General features: G+C 39.4%; 1 protein-coding gene across 3 annotated transcripts in view; it reads left to right on the forward strand.

The window, feature by feature from the left end:
* LOC122803862 (testis development related protein) overlaps positions 1 to 13,239 on the forward strand; it is a 1,047,168-nt gene that overhangs the window by 101,495 nt on the left and 932,434 nt on the right. Inside the window, exon 1 of one of the 3 annotated variants that reach the window (XM_044073558.1) lies at positions 12,950 to 13,056. The exons of the other annotated variants lie outside the window; for them this stretch is intronic. The gene's annotated coding sequence lies outside the window, so the exon portion shown is untranslated. Of the gene's footprint in view, positions 1 to 12,949; positions 13,057 to 13,239 lie in introns of those variants that run through there. 3 annotated transcript variants of the gene reach the window in all.

A 13,239-nucleotide genomic window follows, 5' to 3' on the forward strand; every position in this document is an offset into this window, starting at 1 on the left:
CATCCCCCTCCTGATAAGAGACCTAGGCAAGAGACAGACTATGAATCTTCAGATCAGGTTTCCATTTCTTCTGATTCCTCTTCTGATCAGGAATATTCTCTTCCCCCCTATGAGGATTCTGATGCTGAAGAATCAATTCCTTTAGGTTCTCCTCCTGAGGACTACTCTTTTGGAGAAAACTTGCATACCATGAAGGAGCACTACCACTGGGAGAGACAGGATTTTTCAGAATCTAAGAAAAGGCTCAGAGATTTCCTTTTACTTCCTCAGCACAGGCCTCTAGCTATTTCACCTGTGTTGGACATTGTAGATGATGTGTTCTTGGAGTCCAGTCTGACCCCTGACTCTTTACCTCCAGCTCTTGTTAAGCCGGACAGATACTACAGGGTCCCTGACTCTTATAAATTCCTTTTCAAAAACCCTACTGCAGACCCAGAAACTATTTCTCAGGGTCCAAAAGGGGTCAATGCTTCTACTGCAAAAAACCCTACCTCCTCTGACAGGGATTCTAGGGCACTGGTTAGATGGGGGAAAAAGATTTACACATCTGCTACTTTGGCTATAAGGGCCTTAAACTGCCAGTTTCATATGCTCAAATATCAGCAATATATCATGACACTGCTTAAACAGAAAATGATGGCAAATTCTGAATGTGCAGAAAACAAAGAAATGCAGGATTTATTGCATGCAGCTGAACAAGTTGGAAAGCGTACTTTGCAATGTGGTTTTGATTCTCTGGAGACCTCCTGCAGGGCCGCTGTTACTGGTTCTGTCATTAGGAGGCATGCTTGGTTAAAGGAACAAAATCTGCCTGATCATGTTAAAGCAAAATTATTAGATGCTCCTTTACAACATGATACCTTGTTAGGTGTTAAGGCAGAAGAGGTGCTAAAGAAAATGGAAGACAAAGCTAAATCTAGGCAAACGGTCAATGATTTCTTACAGGTACAGCCACCTAGATTTAGCAGACACTGGCCTACAAAGAATTGGTCCATTCCAGTCTCAGACAGACCTCAAAGGAGCAGATCAGGACTCCCTAGAGGCAGATCACAGCCGCAAGGATCCTACAGGTCTAAGCAGTGGAGTGCTTCTACCTCCAAAGGTGGAGAGGACAAATCACAATCATACAGGAAACAGTCCCAATGACTTCCCCCTGCCTACACCAAGCACTTGTCTTCTGGCAGCACCCTTAGGGGGAAAACTAGCACTTTTTTCTCAAAATTGGTACGTTATAACCCAGGACAAATGGGTTCTAGACAGTGTCACAAGGCTACAAGTTTCATTTCCATACCCTACCAAGGGCAAACGGTTGGCCAGACCTGCTAAAACATCAATGGGCAGAGGCTCAAAAACAAGTCGCAGCTCTCATGGATATGAGGGCTATTCAACAAGTGCCACAGCAAGAGCAGGGACAAGGATTTTACTCAAGACTGTTCTTGGTACCCAGAAAGGACAAAGCATGGAGACCAATACTGGACCTATCTATTCTAAACACTTTCCTGAATATACCAAAATTCAAGATGTTGACCTTACAGCAGCTTCTGCCCATGCTGGGCAGCAAGGCTTGGCTCGTGACTTTAGACCTAAAAGAGGCATACCTGCATGTCCCAAACAGACAATCATGCAGAAGATACCTCAGATTCAAGGCTGGCTCAAAGCATTACCAATTCTCTGCACTGCCCTTTGGCTTATCTACTGTGCCCAGGGTCTTCACAAAGTGCCTGGCACCAGTAATTGCTTACTGCAGACAAAGAGGAATACAAATATATCCTTACTTGGACGACTGCCTCATACAAGCAGAGAACAAGGACATTCTGCTACAGCATCTGACGTTTGTAATAAGACTTTTAACATGCCTAGGGTACACAGTCAACAAAAAGCAATCAAAATTAGTACCCTCACAAGAGATAATATTCCTGGGTGCAAGCTTAAATACAACTGCCCAGATGGCTTATCTCACTCCAGACAAGCAAAGGCAACTGACTACCTATTTCAAGGAAATGGCAACAAAGGCCCAGTTATCTGCAAGAAAAATTCTGCAGGCTTTGGGCTTCATGGCATCCTGCATCTTACTAATTCCATATGCAAGACTGCATATGAGGAAAATACAATGGTACCTAAAAAGTGTCTGGACACAACATTGCCACAGTCTGGAAACAATGATTACTGTAATTCCCTGCCTGCAACAGGAGTTTCGATGGTGGGCAAAGGCTTGTCACCAAAACAAGGGGCAGCCATTCTCACTACCCCCAACCAGGCAGAGCCTAACGACGGATGCATCAGATTATGCCTGGGGTGCACACATGGCAGGAAGAGGCATTCAGGGCACCTGGTCCACAAACCAAAAGCATCTACATATCAATCAAAAAGTGATGCTAGCTGTTAAATGCCCTGACAGCCTTCAAGGACCTACTTCATCCGGGACAACTACTGATAAAGACAGACAACACCACGGTCATGTGGTACATAAACAAGCAGGGGGGCACTCATTCTTATCCCCTGTGCAGACTAGCCATGGCTTTATGGGACACAGCATTGACTTACCAAGTTCATCTGCAGGCACAATTCCTGCCAGGAAAGGAAAATACTCTGGCAGATGAACTAAGCAGAAACCTCATGGATCCCCACGAGTGGCACCTGGATCCACAAGTCTTCAGCATGATAACAAAGAAATGGGGATGCCCGGACATCTATTTGCTTCCCCTCAAAACAATCAACTAAAAAGATTTTGTACAAGGACTTATCACAGACAAGCTTGGAAAGTGGACGCCTTATCTTTCAACTGGACAAACCTATCAGTATATGCCTCTCCTCCCCAAGCTACTCCTAAAGGTCAGGCAGGAGAAACCAAAAATGGTTCTGATTGCCCCAGACTGGCCACGCCAGTACTGGTATCCGATCTTAAGGAACTTGTCCCAATGCCCAGCCTGGACCTTACCTCAAATACCTCATCTACTGTCCCAGCAAAACAGTCAGATTCTGCACAGCCAACTCAGGAGCCTAAACCTGGCAGCATGGCAGATAATGTAGCTATACAAACCACACCTCTCAGTAAAGCTGTGATGGATGTCATTTTGGAAGCCAGAAGGCCTAGTACTAGAAAATCCTATGCTGGGAAATGGAAGAGATTTTGCACTTGGAACCAAGCTCAAGGAACTGATACAGCTGTCCCAAATATTCCTCAGATTTTGCAATACTGAGATGCTGGACAAAGGCCTATCTTTCTCATCAATTAAAATCCATGCCTCTGCCATTTTGGCTCATTACAATACAGAGCCACCACTCTTTTTTTCTCATCCTTTATTAAGGCAGTACCTTAGAGGAGCCAAAAACTTAAGGCCTCCAAGGAGAACGCCAATACCTGCATGGGACCTCAATTATGTCTTGGAAAAACTCACCTTACCTCCTTTTGAGCCAGCTGCTACTGCAGATATAAAATTCTTATCTTACAAAACAGCTCTGCTCCTAGCAATAACTTCTGCAAGACGAGTTTCAGAGCTACAGGCTCTCATGGCCGTGGAACCCTTTATCATTTTTTATCCAGACAGGGTCTCTCTGAGAACAAAACCTACATTTATGCCTAAGGTGGTATCCAGTGTAGCCCTTAACCAAACTATTCATTTGCCAACCTTTTATCCAAATCCACAGAACAAGGGGGGAGAGAATTCTGCATTCTTTGGACGTACACATACAACTTAGATTCTACTTGGACAAAACTAAAGTTTTCAGAAAGACAGAACAATTACTAGTGGCATATGCCACAGCATCACAAGGAAAGGCCATCTCCAAGCAGACTGTTTCAAAGTGGATAGGTCACTGCATTCGTTTCTGCTACTGACAGCATGGCAAACCAGTGCCTAAGGGCATTAGGCCACATTCAACCAGAGCTGCAGCCACTTCTGCAGCCTTTCTCAGGGGAGTACCAACCAAAGACATTTTAGAGGCTGCTACTTGGAGTTCAGCGCATACCTTTACAAAACATTACAATCTGCCTCTTTACGCTAAATCCAGGGCAGGCTTTTCCACTGCAGTTCTGCAAGGCCTCATAGCCACTCCTAATGCTGTTTGGCTCCAGCCCCCCCAACCATAGCTTTGGGACTCGACCCAAATGTAATGACTGCAACAGTGAAACACGAAGAACATAGTACAGTTGTGTACATTTACCATAAATGTAGATGTTCAAGTGTATTCACTGTTGCAGTCCAGGTTACCCACCCGCCATCCCCCTTATTTTTGCTGGAACTTATCTTTACTTCTCTAATCTATACAACCTAGGTGGTGTATTTGCTTATAGATGAAGATAAAGCTTATTTTTGGTGCATGTATGTTTTATTTACATAATTTTAGCCTACCCTTTTGGGGGCATCTGACATCTGGGGCAAGAAAAACTGAATAAAATGGCGTCGGCTGAATCTTTTATACCCCTGATGACCTGACGTCAGGGAAGAGGAGACAGCAACCGACGCAGGACCCAAGATTTTGGAATTCAGGCAGACTGAGGGCAACCTGCCAGCAGGATAATCCAAATGTAATGACTGCAACAGTGAATACGCTCGAACATCTGCATTTATGGTAAGTGTACACAACTGTACTTTGCCAATAGTATGTTGCTCTTGTAGTATGGCTTTCTGTGCACTAAACCACTTAAAAAATTACCCATAATGAGGGGAATTTAGAAAATTTTGTGAAGGTGTAAGTCGAGCCTGAAAATAGGGACATACCTGCAAAAATAGGGACATCCTAAATCAGGCCTGACAATAGGAATGTTCCTTGAAAATAGGGACAGCTGAGAGATCCGGTACCAAACTTTAAGCTATCTTTGTGCATTTCACATTCATTGGAGTAATCATGCAAATGCATTTCACTTTAAAATTTAAGTTTTATATTTGAGGCTCATTTACATTTGCGTCATGCAGACATTGAACTTGGGAATCATACAGACAAGTGTGTGGGTCAGTTTACAAGTTGTGTATAAGTATCTTTTCCTAAATAATATATTTTAGTGAGCTGGGTTGGTTATTGCGTATTATCGCAACCACATTTTGCCACATGGTATACTTTCTTCTCTTTTACTAAAACTGCAACAAATAAGTCTGATCGGGAAGGGTGAACTGTTAAAAAGTCTTCTAGGATATTGGTGGTGGGTTTGTAAGATGATTAAGAGTTATAATTTTAGGATTTGCGGGTAGCGTGCTTTAAAGACGTCAAGTGGTGAATTCAGCGAGTAGCTCAGTCTTCAGATATTAGCCTCAAGTCTGCACTCCTGCTTTCTGCTGTTGTAAACGACGAATCGGAATGATAAGTTAACTTCACTTTTTCACAGCATCTTGTCACTTTCACTCAGAAACAGAAAGCAACACTGAAATCCTCCTCCTCGATGGGATAGCTGTGTGTAAGAGTGATGTTAACCTACCGTTCAGAGTGCTTTACAGCAGCAGAAAGAAAGCAGGACTACAGACTGGAGGTTAATAATCTTACGACTGAGGTGCTCAGTCTGCCAAACAGAAAAAAACGGAATAGCCACATTGGTGTTCAACGGACATCGCAGATACTATTAGGAAAGTACCCTGTACTCTTTGTACACTTTCACAAAAAAAGCCTTAAGAAGGAGCTTGACTTTCCAGATCCTGTTTAAAACACATAAGAGGAACACAGTCGCCCTGAATCTGTGGTCAGTGTAATAGAGCACATGGTTCTACACGCTGTCTTTAAAAACAAAATGCACGCATGAAGAAATATCTGTCCCTCTCGCAGTTGGCTGTCAAAGTCCGTCTTCCATTTCTTCTTCCTGCTCATTTTTTAACTGGCAAAACCTATCGATACAAAGGTAATTAGGAGTTGACAGACACCTTCTTACTCAAACATTCACTTCTTTCAAGAAAACATTAGGAGTTAGCATTACAGATCTGGTTGCGATAATACGCAAGTACCCCAGCGGTACTGGGTTTAGTTAATGGGCCAGTAGCAAGAAAGTTAGCCATAGAAGAGGAGAACTGAACTGATGCCCAGCTCCCCCTTCTTGGAAGGAGTTTTTTTTTTGTTTGTTTGCCTGGCCAGTATCATAATTAAAACCCCGAAGAGAACAGGGGGATTTGCAATTTGTAGTGGGCAGACAACAGTGATTGGGAGGATACCAACTGACAACTGTAGCAGGGGTAACTGTGGAATTATGGATGTTACCCATGTTGGTATTATTGAAATGTTTGTGTTTTGGAAAGGAAGATTGAGGAAATAACAGGTATCATGAAAATGACTACTTAAATGCAACGTGATACGTACATCCATATATTCATTTACATGTTTCCAGCACAGTCAGTAATGTCCTTCTGTGTTGCCAATACACCAAAATAGTCATTCCCATAATAAGTGTTCAGGATGCTCTTAAAAGTATCTAAACTAGTGCTTGCTTTAGTGTAATTTGGTAGTCTAATCCATGTATCATCTACTCTCTCAGAAACCAATTAGTACATCTGTCATTTCTGTATAATCTTATCGGATGATTATCTGCTATGTTTTGATAATTCCAAGCATTCCCAGAGGTAGTTTCCTCTAAATGCCCTATATATCTGAATAAGGTCTCCTGATAAATGTCTGTATAAGACACTGTACAAGTTTAGATATTTTAGTCTTTTATAGTAACTTAAATGTTCATATCCATGGATGCCCGTTGTACATTTCCTCTGTTTTCTTTCCAATTTACTCATGCTTGTTTTCTTAAAAGATGTCCATGTTTTTATTCTATACTTAAGTTTGGGTCTAATGTAACTAAAAAAAACAATTATTTCATAATTTCTGATTCCCTAGACTTTATAAATCTTTTTAAACAACTTATAGTTGTATGACTATCATTAACCAATTGGTAAATATGACTAGAAAAACTCAAAAGCAGGATCTAGCCATATGTCAAGGTCCATTCAGTTTCCGTCACTGTGTTCTGTATTAAATAGGTACCTTTCAATCTGTGTCTCCCAAATCTCATATGCTTAGTTTTTGATGTATTTATCAGCATATTGTTCTCCTGTGCCCAAGTGGTCAATTTAGTCAAGTTCTTTTGCAGGCACATGTAATCGGTAACCATTTAAAATATCAGGATCAATAAGAATGAGTACCAAAACACAGAGACTGAATGAATGGCTGAAAGATCGGACTTCAATATACTAACTACTAACTACTAGATGCCATTATTTGTAACACTCCCTTTTCTCCAAGGTGCGGTGATGTCAGAGATGGTATGTATATATAAATTATATATATATCTGTTAGGGCTCAGTGGGTGGCTTGCCTCCCTCCCAAAAGAAGTTTAAAGGAGAAGTGTTTTTTGAAATTCACTGTTCGCCTGTTTTCTCTGTCTTTTTTTTTTCCGGCTTGTTGACACTGATTGCAAACATTTCTGTAGGGAGCCCGTGTAAGCAGTTTACCAATTTCCAATTCTGTATACAGACTAGAACACCTCAGATAAAAAATGTAGATTTGAAAGATACAACCTAAAGAAGTATGGGCCTAGGACAGACCCTTGTGGGACATTCTGATTGTAACCTAGAATTCACCTGTCCAGTTGCTGTATGATACTTGATATCTCTTATTTGTAAGCCATGCAGCTATCCATGTTATCAAGAGTACATCAATAGCTAGTTGTTCTAATTCATTGATCAATGTTTTGTGTATAACCCTATCGAATGCTGAAGTTGTCTATATAAATTATATCACTGTACATTTTTTCATTTATAGTTATTATTGTTAATAAAAAATCCTTTTACTTGTGATGAGAGATCTATTTTCAACATATGCATGCTTATATGTATTTTCAAGTCCCAGTGCCAACCTTTCCAATTCTAACAATAATGTATCCAAAATAACCTACTCCATAAATAATCTTCTCCATTATTTTTCCGCAACATGAAAGTAAACGTATGGGTCTGTATGACCTTTGGTTTGTCCTACTCCCTTTCCCTTAAAGGTAGATTTAACAAGTGCATGCCTCCAAACTTGAGGAATCTCCCCATGATTAAATGACCTAGTGAATAGAAGATATAATGGTACTGTGTAGGTTCATGCTGAACTGTTCTCAAGTCATTGTTTCTAATTACATCTACTCTCTGCACTTTGTTTGGGCCCAGTTTCATAGCTGTTTTTCAATATAATCTTTGATTTGATTTCAGTTTCTGAAGTTACCTGGATGTTACTAGGACAATTTATCACCACTTTGTGAAGCCAAACTGTTTAGTGTAAGATATATATATATATATATATATATATATATATATATATATATATACATATGCATGTATGTGTGTGTGTGTGTGTATATATATATATATATATATATATATATATATATACACACACACATATGCATGTGTCAGAGAATACATTTTAGAATCTAGACACAGTTTATCAGTATGTATGTCTTTACTCCTACCACATCTTATGTATTTGTAAAATGGTTTCATATTATGCTCAATATTTTTATGGGCATTTTCTTCACATTTCTCTTGATCTTGCCTCACAATATGTTTAATTTGCCTGTCTAGCGTATTTCAGTTTTCATATTTATAGTTCAACTTTTCCATTTCTTATATTTTGTTTCTCACCTTAATCAAATATCTTGTTCTTATGGAAATGTATCCTCCTGATGTTGTATCCTCCTGATGTTGTGTGCCTAGATCCTGATGTAAATTTTTTTTCTGCATCGAAACTGTTTCCCTTTCAAAAGTTGTTACATTCCGTATGCAGTTTTTTTTCCCCCGTAAATACATCCCTAAATTTAGTTCTACATAGTGACCGTTTTCTTCTGTGAACTGGTATGGATTTAAGTTTGGCAGAGTGATCTAGAAATAACTTAACTTTATAACCCTATGATCTCTGCATATCAGTGGTGGTAAAACTTGACATGAAGTAACAGTTATTTCCTTAGGAAGACAATGTCTATCATGTTCCATTCCCTGATGGGCTTTTTTTTACATTCTAAAGCAATTGTCCCTGAACATATGTTGTAAATAATTTCCTTACTAAGAGGACTGATTGATGAATTATTGAATCAGTATTATTCCACTATGGGTTTTGTTATGGTAAATTTAAGTCCCCAGCCACTATCATTCTTCTCACCTGTGTTTCATGCAAAAAAATGTATGAATTCCCTTAGGTCATCAGCACTTGGCTTGGGTGATTTATAGACTCCAACAATTGTTATATATTTCACGCTTGTCTTTATTGCCACAATTACACAATCTGCAGTATTGGCCTTATCACTGAAAAAGTAATAATCACAGGTCTCATAAAAATCTTTAATACCTATCATAACACCTCCACCCACTTTTTTTTGTTAGACTGTCTGTTGTGTCACGGTATAAATGTTTTAGTATAACTGGTTTCCGTTCATTGTTCTTCAGTTAGCCATGTTTCACAAACAATAACAATGTCCATCTTGTGGGAATATAGCAAATTTTCCAGCAAAAATTGGAGATGCATCAAATGTTGCTGTCTATTTAAACTGTTAAATTTTCGACTTGGCAAAAATCCTTTGTTGTTTGTCAAATATTGCAATATTTCTGCTACAAAAATTCTCTTCCCTGGTCTTGACATGCACACCCCATCCTGTGTAAATATGTGCCCAAAGTTAGGAATGGATGCTGTACACATTTTCATTGTTTAAAACTGGTAATTAATTTTTTTTTCGTATAGGTATTTACCCAAAAGATCATTTCATTCATAATGACCTGACTCCATTCTATATGTGATTTTATGAAAAAATATGTCCTGACACCTGTACGGTCTGTGCTATTTAAGAGGGACGCAAGTTCTCTACCAAAAGAACGAGAGTACTTACAAATGAGATCATTTGTACCAACATGAACAAAAACAGCTCTGCACATCCTTACATTAAGACATTCTAAGGCCTTTCTCACATCCTGTGTTTTTGCTCCTGGAAAGCTTAACACTATTCTTTGTTCATTGTGTGTGATTGTTATTGGTCTCAGTGATTAGTCCACCGTTTGGAAGTTTCCATGTGAGCAACTGGTAAGGGTCCCTGGAGGCCCTTGATTAAGGGGGATGGGGTAAAAAAGTAAGACTTAAAAAGGTGGGCTTCAGGACTACTGAGGAATGCCTGCCTTCTTTATCAATGGCATTAGTATGTTATGTGCCAGGATTGAATCTAGATCAGGTTACTAGGAACCCAGAAAAGTCAGTAATTTATTTGTTGCTGAGGCTATAACTGTACTTTTTTTTTTTGACTGTTGCAAGGGGATCTTAAACATCCGTCTGAACTACTGCCAACTAATGCAGATGAGATCTTTATCTCATTTGAAGGGCAGCAACACAGCTTCCCTTGTGCTGCTCTACACTTCAGCATTGGAATGTAAATCCCCATGTACCTGGTGCAGAATAGAGCCTACAGATTTTTAATAATTGCAGCAACAAACAAAAGCGTGCACTACTTGTTGAGTTAATGACATGGCTTCGTGGCAGCTTTTTAATTAAAATTCTTTAACATAATCCTGTAAAAAAATATGCCTACCCTTAAACTATTCATACAAAGCTCTCTTGTTCTGCAGCCTGTGTGTGTTAAAGTTGAAGGCAGTGTGGCACTGAATTGTTTGGTACTGATCACTGAAACAAATGTCAGCAAAATGAAACTCTGGAGGTGAAAGTAGGAATTCACCAAAAATATAATAGGGGTCTTTGGCTCCCCCATCTCCACTTTTGAGGTCATGGCACTTTGGAGAGAGGGAAAATCCTTCAAATCTAAAGTTGCACAAGGTTTAAGTTAGAATAAATAAGCAGTGGAAACAAAACTACAACTCATTTCTCAAAAGTTGTTTCAGACAAATATTAATCAGCCTCTGTTTTGTCCATCTTCTTTCTGAGTGGCAGAGAAATGGACTTAAATTTTCCTCACATATAGTATGATGCCAAACACAGAGTGTATTTCCTGGTTACCTGAAAATGTTACCATTGCTGTTTAGTCTCTTTGGATATTGATATAATAATAATAATAATAATGTGTGTGATGACCGTGCCCTGGCCCAGCAATCAAGGAGCCTCAATCCTCACCACTAACACCAGGGAGGTCGTCTCCTAGAAGAGAGGAAAGGATAACCAGTACACACAGTAAAGTACAATTTCCCTTAAGTGCACACAGAGATCACAGTCAGTCTGGGGCTGGTTGCTCCCTTGCTCACTAGGTCCCCATTAAGACTCCCCACTGGCACAGCTATAGGGTCCAGGTCTCCGCCTAGCTGGGCAAGCTAAAACCTCCAGTACCCTCTCTGTCCAACCAGTGCTTCGTGTCCCTGCCAAGTAGCTGACACAATGCACACACACACTTTGAGATAAGTATTTATACAACTTCACAGACACTCCTTGGAAAGGCTGGCAAAGATGCTCCAGCTGTGCCCCTTTACCCAGACTATGCGGTAGTATTTACTGCCACCACCCAATTAATAATATCAGCTACTAAAAGGCGCTTAAAAGGGTGTCCAGTTATTACTGTGCACTATTGTAATCCAGTGGTAGTATGACTAACAGTCAAGGCTTACTTTAGAGTGGCCTTTTACAATAACCTCTATAAATATGCAATGTACTCTAGAGCTTATCTCTACACAAATCAGCCACAGGTAGAAGGTTTAAAAAATATTTAATAATAAATAATTAAAACACAAGACAAAACTACTACACCACAGAGATATCCAAGAGTTCAGAGATCACACAGAAACTTAAAATAACACAGCAGGACAGGTCTGATTTCAAAGAAAAATACCTAATTAATCTCTACTAGCTTTAACTATTCCTACAAGAAATCACAGTGCTAAAACTTACATGTGAGCATAAGGCAGAATGCTGATAAGTTGGATATCCAAGATCAAAATGCTCCCAGTCTCTTGTGAGAAATAGGATTTAAACATTATTAACAAACATGTCTCTAAGGCCCTCCCAAATTACATCATTTTTGACACTTAGGTTTTCCCAGTATTCATATTGCATCATCTTAACACCTGGTCTGAATTCTCAGGCCACAAACTGCATTATTTAGCAATCTAACACCTGATCAGAAACTTACAACAATACAAGGCATTTCACATATACACTCTAGCAGAAACTAGAGCAATAAAGCACCTTCCACATGTGAATTCTGGTCATAAAACTTTAGCCTTAAAACAATGGGCATGAAACCTTCATCCAGACACACTGGAGCCAAATTCTGTTATGAAAGGGTCACAACATGCTTCACTGGGCCAGTAGAGTGCAATGTTGTCACATATTTTGCAGTTCCACATTTCAGAATATTCTTTTACATTCAAGAAACATGCTTGCATTTTAGATTTATTTACAAATGCCAGAATTATATATCAAATTCTGTTTGACTAGGCTGGCAGCCTTTGCCCATCTCTCCCCAGTCGTCACAATGTGTATTTTAAAGAAATGTGTTTTTGCAGTATTTATTATCTCTTCATTTCAGTGTTGTTCATATTGAAACAGGCAAGCAGACAGGCAGCTTTTTAATTTTGAAGTTTGCATTAGGAATACCGTTTCAAATACAATAATGACTAGAATGGAATTTAAATGACTTAAGAATGTTTGAAATTTGTAGTATGGCACAAATCATTTTATTATGGGAATATTATACAAATAGTCTAACTTCTGCATGCAGCATTTCATGAGCTGGGTCATTTAACCTGTCACCTTTAATTTACCTACTGCAGATCTCGTTGTTCAGGTCTGCTCTGGTACATACCGAGCAGCTCATACAACGGGCCACTGCACAACTGCTTTTATACTCTGCTACTGCAGAAACTTACCAAGACTCAACCTGAGTTCCCATAGCAACCAGCCTTTTTGCAGCTCACGCAGCTTCCTCTCTCTCCAAACAAGTTATTACAGATGGACTCTGTCTGGTGCCATTGATCTTATTGTGTTAATTACAGCCCAAAGGCAGTAATCACAGAGAGGAAAAATCATTTGCTGGAGCTGTAGTACTGACGTAGACAAAGTTCTATCATTTTTTTCTGAAAGTTTCTCCTGTGGGTACGTCCAAATTAATATGCCTATTGCCTTCAGGTGAGATTGCATTTTGTTCCTGTTCAACTTTCGCTTTATTTTATATATTTAAAATTTGTTGACTGGGGTAGCAATGAAGGTAATTTAACTGTATGTTTGACTTGTAAAAATTGTCCACAGTTTTACTTACTAATGATACGTAATGACTTGCAGTTTGGTTCATTTTTTTTTTTTTTTATTTCC

This window comes from Protopterus annectens, chromosome 1.part1, assembly GCF_019279795.1.
Source record: "Protopterus annectens isolate FY-2018-M chromosome 1.part1, PAN1.0, whole genome shotgun sequence".
In the NCBI taxonomy this organism is placed as follows: domain Eukaryota; kingdom Metazoa; phylum Chordata; order Ceratodontiformes; family Protopteridae; genus Protopterus; species Protopterus annectens.